General features: G+C 48.7%; 1 protein-coding gene across 1 annotated transcript in view; it reads right to left on the bottom strand.

Annotated features, from left to right (window-relative positions):
- Cgn (cingulin) overlaps positions 1–5,493 on the bottom strand; it is a 30,044-nt gene extending 24,551 nt beyond the window's left edge. Inside the window, exon 1 of the mRNA XM_013015010.1 lies at positions 5,409–5,493. The gene's annotated coding sequence lies outside the window, so the exon portion shown is untranslated. The remainder of the gene's footprint in view (positions 1–5,408) is intronic.
- Positions 5,494–7,381: the final 1,888 nt, after the last annotated feature.

Raw genomic sequence — 7,381 nt, 5'->3', positions numbered from 1 at the left:
CTCAGCTCTTCAGCTCAAGGCTAGCGCTCTACCACTTGAGCCACAGCGCCACTTCTGGCTTTTTTCTTTTTGATTATGTGGTGCTGAGGAATCAAATCCAGGGCCTCATGCATGCAAGTCAAGCACTCTACCTCTGAGCCACTTTCCCAGCCCTAACATATATTTTTTAAGATACTGTACAGAAGGGTTACAGTTATATGAGTAAGGTAATGAGTACATTTCCTATTGAACATTGTTACACCCTCCTTCTGTGTCTTTTTAATTTGGAATCAAGTACATGTATTACCTATTCAAAGAAAGATTTAGGGCTAGGGATGTAGCTCAAGTGGTCAGCACTTGCCCAGCATGTGAAAGACCCAAAGTTTTATCTCTAGTGCTGCAGACAGCAAGAAATAGAGGGAGGGGGGAGAGAGGGAGAAGAACTTAAATACGATTTTAAATGCATCTATCCAAGGGGCCCCAGAAAACATAGGGCCTTCCCACCTGGGGGCCAGGACAAAAAATATCCACAGGCTGGGGGAGGCTGGGAAGGGATGTGAAGGGTAAACAAAGGAGGAGGCTGCAATGCTTGATAAGAAATGTACGCATTATCCTGCCCATGTAATTGTAACTCCTCTGTACAGTATGTTCACACAAAAAAATAAAATAAAATAAAATGAAAAATAAAATATCCACAGGCTGACTCACTAGTCCACATTACCTAGGCTTAGAGTCAGCAAATGGAATGTGTTTCAGGTATGCCCTGGCTCTAGGAACTTCCCCCACCCCTTCAGCTAGTGTGTTAAGTCTCCATCAGAGCCCAGCATCAAACTAGAGGAGGAGTCTCTAGCATGCCAAACAGGAAAGCAAACATGCCCAACTCAACTTCCCTGTGGAGTTGTGGGCCAAGGAAACTTGGCAAGGTCCCTTTTCTCCGGATTATAGAAGCTCTCAGAAGCCAGGTAACCAAGGTGAGCTGATTGGGGAGGGGAGGGAATAGGAAAGGCAGAATTTAGAATGGTAAGAAAGGGTTCCAGCTGAGAAATGGAGGTTGAGGAACAGCATCCTTAGCATTCCTGCTCTTCCCTCAGGAGAAAGGAACCTCCCCCTTCCCCTTCTTTATTAGGAGCTGCGGGTTCACCTTTTGCGCCCTGGAGCCAAAATTTTACTACCAAATCTTACAAAGTTGTGACAATAAAGCCAGGTGCCAGTGGCTCACACCTGTAATCCTTGCTATTCAGGAGGCTGAGATCTGAGGATCATAGTTCAAAGCCAGCCCAGGAAGAAATGTCCATGAGTCTCTTATCTCCAATTAACAATCAGGAAACCAGAAATGGCACTGTGGCTCAAGTAGTAGAGTGCTAGTCTTGAGCTGAAGAGCTCAGGGACAGCGCCCAGGCCCAGAGTTCAAGCTCCACGACCAAAAAAAAAAAAAAGTTTGTGACAACAAGAAGTAAATTCATTCCAGAAATCATGAGTAAAAAAAGAAATTAGGATCTGACTCAGAAAATTCTAATCTGTTCTTTACTTGATATATATAACCTGAGCAAAGTACAATTCTTCTGAGCATCAGTTTCCTCATCAGTAAAATGGATATACTACTAACTCACAAGGTAATTACCTGTGAGAATTAGATAATTACACTATGTATACAAGAAGTTACCAAACTATAGTTTTAGAATATATTTATTTTATAATAACCTTATTGTACTTAGGTTTGACTTCAACCAACAGTGGAGAAAAGATATTAAACATAAAATCCCTGTCACATGCCGTGTGCTAGTAACTCACATCTGTAATTCTAACTACTCAGAAGGTTGAGATCTGAGGAACACAGTTCAAAACCAGAGCAGGCAGACGTCTGTGAGATTCTATTCTCCAAGAAACCACCAAAAAGCAGGAAGTAGAGGTATGACTAAAGTGGCAGCCTTGAGCAAAAAAGCCAAATGAGAATGTGAGCCCTGAATTTAAGTACCAGTACTGGCACAAAAACAAATACAGGGCTGGGAATGTGGCTTAGTGGTAGAGTGTTTGCCTAGTAAGTATGAATCCCTGGGTTGGGATTCCTCATACCACATAAGCAGAAAAAGCTGGAAATGACACTGTGGCTCAAGAGGTAGAGCGCTAGCCTTGAGCAAAAGTAGCTCAGGGACAGTGCCCAGGCCCTGAGTTCAAGTCTCAGGACTGTCAAAAAATAAAATAAAATAAAATACATGCATACATACTCCCGTCACAAAATCTCACAAGTGTCACCACTAACACAAGCCCTTCCTTTAGATAGCACTTCCTCTGAGAAGCCTTCCTGACCAGGCCCTTCTACTCAATAGGTCAGATCTACCTATGCTTTTTAGTTACCCTTTGATGGGTTTACCTCATTTTGTCATTATGCATTTATTGGAGTGATTATTATCCATCTTCCCCACTAAATTATAAACTCATAGATGACAAAAACTATAGGTCTCAGCTAACTCCAGTGCCTGGCACATGGAAGATGTGAATAAGTCCTTAATGAAGATTGTATCAGGAACAAAGGCATCTCCAGCAGCAAGGGCAGGAAGATTGTCACAGATCGTTCACAATATTTCTCTTTTATCCTAGTAACTAGTCTGTCATCCTGGTCTGGATTGCCCTACGCAGTTGTGATCTTAGAATCAGATGTGCCTAGACTGCCAGCCCTCAGAAGTCACATGATTTATTCATGACACAGTTCTGCCCTGTCAGTATCTCTACAGATCTTCCAGATTCAGGTCAAATAGTTCCTGCCTTGGCCCAGCAAGGTGTACAGCTCCTTGAGTGAGTGTTCTAAGTTACACAGATATGGTATTGAATGCTCCCTCAAGTCCCAATGACATCCCAATCTCAATCACCTTCAATTACCAAGACATAGGTGTCAGAGGCCAGAAGGACTGAGGGATCTTTGGGGTGGGTCAGAAAGCAAGGTTCTAAATGATTCAACATGGAAAACCCGAAACCTACCCGCCTTCAGTTACAGAGGACAGTGGGGCGGGGCCAAAGGAACAGGGCAGCTCAAGGCCTTGCGTAAGCCCCAAAGGCAGGTAAACAACAATCTGGGTCCACAACTAGGAGTCTAAAGCCTGCCTGACCCTGCTTTTCCCTCTCCTGGTTACATGCCCAGGGCTCTTTTGACCAAATGTACTCTGAGAAGAGACCAGGACACAAGTGAATTAAGCATCTGTTTTATCTCTGCCATTCCTGCTTGTGGGGAAGGGAAGGGCACACTACACCTGTACCAGACATCCACTGACTTCTCCCTGAGTTATTCATTAGCCTGCCTTGCCCCAATTCCATCACCTCTGGCCCAGCCATATGCATCTGGCTTCCAACTAGGAGTGACAGGGCCCCTGGACTTCTGGCAGGAAGTGGGGGTGGGGTGGATTCAGAAGGGCACTCAGAGCCAGGCAATATGCTAGGTGCTAAATAACAGGCACATTTAGAAGAAGAAAAAAAGGAGAGAACTAAGGGAATAGAGATTAGATCCCCCTTGGTGGAAATGAGAAAAGCAAACAGCGAAGACCGAAAAGGACAGCTCAGTGACCTTGGTCACTTGGCTGGCTCCCTTTTTCATAGGGAGATAAGATGATTCCTTGTAGGTCCAAATAGACCCCCCAAGTGAACTCCTGGCTAGGTCCACAGAAAAAGCAGAAACCTGAGAGCCAAGCTGGAGCTGCTTGGCCAGTGGGGGGGTGGGGGGGGGCAGAACACAATGAAGAACAGAACCTCTGCAAACTGGCTAGACTGGTTTGAGAGGGAAAGGGAGGGCCAGGGAGACTACACTGGCAGCTTGTAAAGAAGACCAGAGATTCCACGCCAGAGCAGGCAGAGGGGCAAGACCATGAGTAGGGGCACTATCCAGCCTGGATGCCAAAACCAAGGCTCTGAAGGAGGCAGAAGGTTGGGCAGGGAAGAAACAAGAGCAGCAGATGAACAAAGAACTCGGGTGAGTGACAGGCCAATGGGTGACAGGATGACTTTGTCTACCTTCACCACGCCCTCCCAAGTTTCCAAAGTTACATTCCTAATCCCACTTACCTTGGCCACCTCCCAGGCCCTTAGTTTTCCCCTCCCTGGTACAAAGAGAACCCCCCCCCCACCTCTACCTCCCCTCCCACAAGAGTAATAGCCTGCAGCAGCCTGGGAACCACAGGAAGCCAAAATCCTCTTAGAGTCAGGCAGCAAATCTCTGGATTATCAGGCCCCCAAAGCCAGACCCCTACCCTTAAATATTCAGGATGAAAGAAGAGGTACCCCGGTATGCGTAGGCAGCATGTCTACAGACATAGCGGTTGCTAATTATTTCCCAATTACAGCAACTATACTCAGGCAGGGCATCAAAGGGGCCAAACTCAGGTTGGCGCTGGTTCCATAGCTGCCTAAGGCAAGGAAATTTGCCTCAGAAATCTTGTCTGGCCCCAATGCACACCTCTCATCTGGCCTGGGGATTGGGAGGTGGTAATTCCCCTAGTCTTGTGGTCTCCTTGGGAGTTCTGCCTATTTCCTGTACCAGTGTAGCCTATTGCCAATCTAAAAGCCAGCAAGGATCAAGAGTGAAAGATGCCTAATGAAGTTTCTCCAAGTGAAGAGATCCTGGGAGACATAATTGATTGGGCTCCCAAAGCTTACACCCCATTGGCTCCCGTCTAGAACCAAAGAAGGGTTTGGTATTAGGCCCTGGAAAGACGACTAGGAGAAATAAATATTCCCACAGCTGTATTTTTTTTCCTCTCTCTACACCCCTTACTCTTAAAGCTCCCCTCCCCAGCCTCACCCACCCTCCCCACCCCCACCCCGACTCTGGAAAATTTCTCCCTGCCATGAAAACAAAGACAGAAACAGAAAATCCTAGTAGTTTCACACCTAGCAAAGCCATAGGCTTGCCCTCTTCTGCCCTTCACTCGTGTTTCTCATCTGACTGCACCTGTAGACGCATAGTCAGAGCGGAGAAAGAGCCCACGCCAGAAAGGAGGTGTCAGTGGCCAGCCAGGGGAAGGCACCTTAGGAAAACAGCACCTGCCGATGCCATCCACTGTTCCTCGGAACCTCCCTTTGCCCAGCTGAGACCAACTCCTTTCCCCCACCACTCCGGTCTCCAGGAGAAATTCCGCCCCTAGGGCTGGCGTCTGACCTCCAGAGATACCCTGGCGCTGAGACGCCTTCATGCCCTGAGAATAGTCTTACCTTCAGATGCCTCACGCCTGGCTCCTCCTCAGCCACCTGCTTCGGGCATCTTAAGAGTAGGGACCAAGCTCGTAGTTCTGCCACCAAACCCTGACCTTCCCTCTTCCCCTCTCCACATCTGCACCGGTGCCCAAGTAGGGGTTATCTCTGATCGCCTCCACCCCTGCCCCTCACAGATCCACCTGGGGTTCCACGGTCATCTCAAGTGCCCTTGCCTCAGTCCAGTCACTCACCCCAGCCGGGCTCAGCGCTCCCGGGCTCGCGGCTCCGGGCTCGGGCTCTGGCAGAGCTGCACGCGCGGCTCCCGGGCCCTCCCCCTCGGTCCCTCGGTGCTCCCTCCCTTCTCCCCCTCCCACCAACCTGTTACTCCCCTCCGGAGCCCCGCCTCCATTTGACGTCAGCACCTGTCTCCGCCTTCCTCCTCCTCCGATTGGTCTATTTCCCTGGGGGGCGGGGCCTCCGCCGCGGAGGGGACCCAGACCTGGGGTCTCGAGCCGGGTGGGCGGGAGAGGCGGCCGGGTCACGTGGGCCGGCAGGCTGCAAAGTGCTGGGGCGGGGCGGTGAGGGGCATCGGAGGCCATTTTGGGGGCGTAGTGGCTGACAGTCTGTGGGCACCCCGCCCCCCTAAATGGAGCCTCGGTACCACTGCAGTTAGAGCATCACCTCGGCTGTGCGGTGCGCGAGCCTCCCACCGCGGGTTTCGCAGCCCGAATCCCCGTTCGGAGCCCTGGCTGCCCTTCATCTTCCTCCGCATAAGCCAGATGTTTTCTGCAGAAAACATCCCGGTTGTCCCACCGCCGACATCAACGCCTCCTGCAGCTCAGCTCGTACCCACTTCCAACCCCCCCCCCAAAACCAAACCGGATCCCCAGTCTTGGTTCTGTTCTCCCATCCCCTGGCCTCCACATTTCCCAGCCTGTCATCTCTTCCTTTGGTGATATTCATCAGCCAACTTCAGTGTTCTGGGATTTTTTACACTTTCATCATTTGTCTCCCATCCTATGATACACTCCTCCAGGGCGAGGATCTTGTTTGCTTCGTCCTAAATGCCGACAACGGGGTCCAGAATATATTAGGCGCTTCACATTAGTTGAATGAACGATAGGAACTGAGAATATAAATTTACAGGCATTGGGATGACTTTGATTCTAAGTGGAAGGGAACGCAACCCGGGAACATAAATCTACCTGTCCTGAAAAGCCTTTCAAGAAGATACCGATCCCAGTTCCCAGAAAAGAGCAGAATCTGGGGGCACTAGGGTCACACCAGCTGCAGTTAAACATGACAGGTGGCTTCTAGTGTACACTGTTGAAAAAAATTAAAAAGTGATTGACTTGGCTTGCTTTGCTGGGGCTCTAAATATTTCTCTCATTAATTTGTTCAATAAATATTTGTTGCAAGAAATCTTCAGTGCAGCCAGCTGTTGGGTGCGTTGGAACTCATTTCCTCCTCCTCCTCCCCCTCTCCCCTCTTCAGCCTTCAGAAGCTGGGTGTGGGCCCAGGAGGGGAAAGTCCACCTACCTGTTATAAACTCGGTTGCAAAGTCTCCACATTCCAAAGGAAGTTGTCTACCAGGAATAGAGCCAACCAACCGGCTCAGGGCCTAGGGAGGAACCACAAGAAAAGGTGTGGTGAGTGTAGAGATAAGAAATGGTCTGTTTATCCCTAGACCACTGGGGTAGTTTTATACAGAGATTTTTTTTTCTTTTTAATTACAGGATTGTTGAATAGATCCAGATATTGGAAAAGTGAAAGTGACTAAATTCTCCTAGGTAACCCCGTAACTACTTATTGTATTTGTAGTAAATCAAAGTAGGGTAGTTACCCTGCCCTCCCAATGGCAAGCTATAAGGAAAATACAAGAGCACCTGAGTCACTGTCTTGATCTGTTTTTTGAGGAAGCACTCTGTCTCAGAAGGACGTGGTCATCAGGCCCTACAGACGAAGTTAACATCATGTCAACACATGTTTCCAATCGGAGTGAAGGTGGCTCAAGCCTGTAATCCTAGCTATTGAGGAGGCTAAGATCTGAGGATTGCAGTTCAAAGCCAGCCCAGGCAGGAAAATGTGTGAGACTCTTGTCTCCAATAAACTACTCCAAAAAAAAAAAAAGCCAGAAGTGGCTTTGTGGATCAAGTTGTAGAGCTCTAGCCTTGAGCACAAAGAAGTTCAGTGATAGCACCCAGGCCCTGTGTTCAAGTTCCAG

This window comes from Dipodomys ordii, unplaced genomic scaffold (genome assembly GCF_000151885.1).
Source record: "Dipodomys ordii isolate 6190 unplaced genomic scaffold, Dord_2.0 Scaffold26, whole genome shotgun sequence".
Classification (NCBI taxonomy): domain Eukaryota; kingdom Metazoa; phylum Chordata; class Mammalia; order Rodentia; family Heteromyidae; genus Dipodomys; species Dipodomys ordii.
This window is presented reverse-complemented; position numbering and strand designations above follow the sequence as displayed.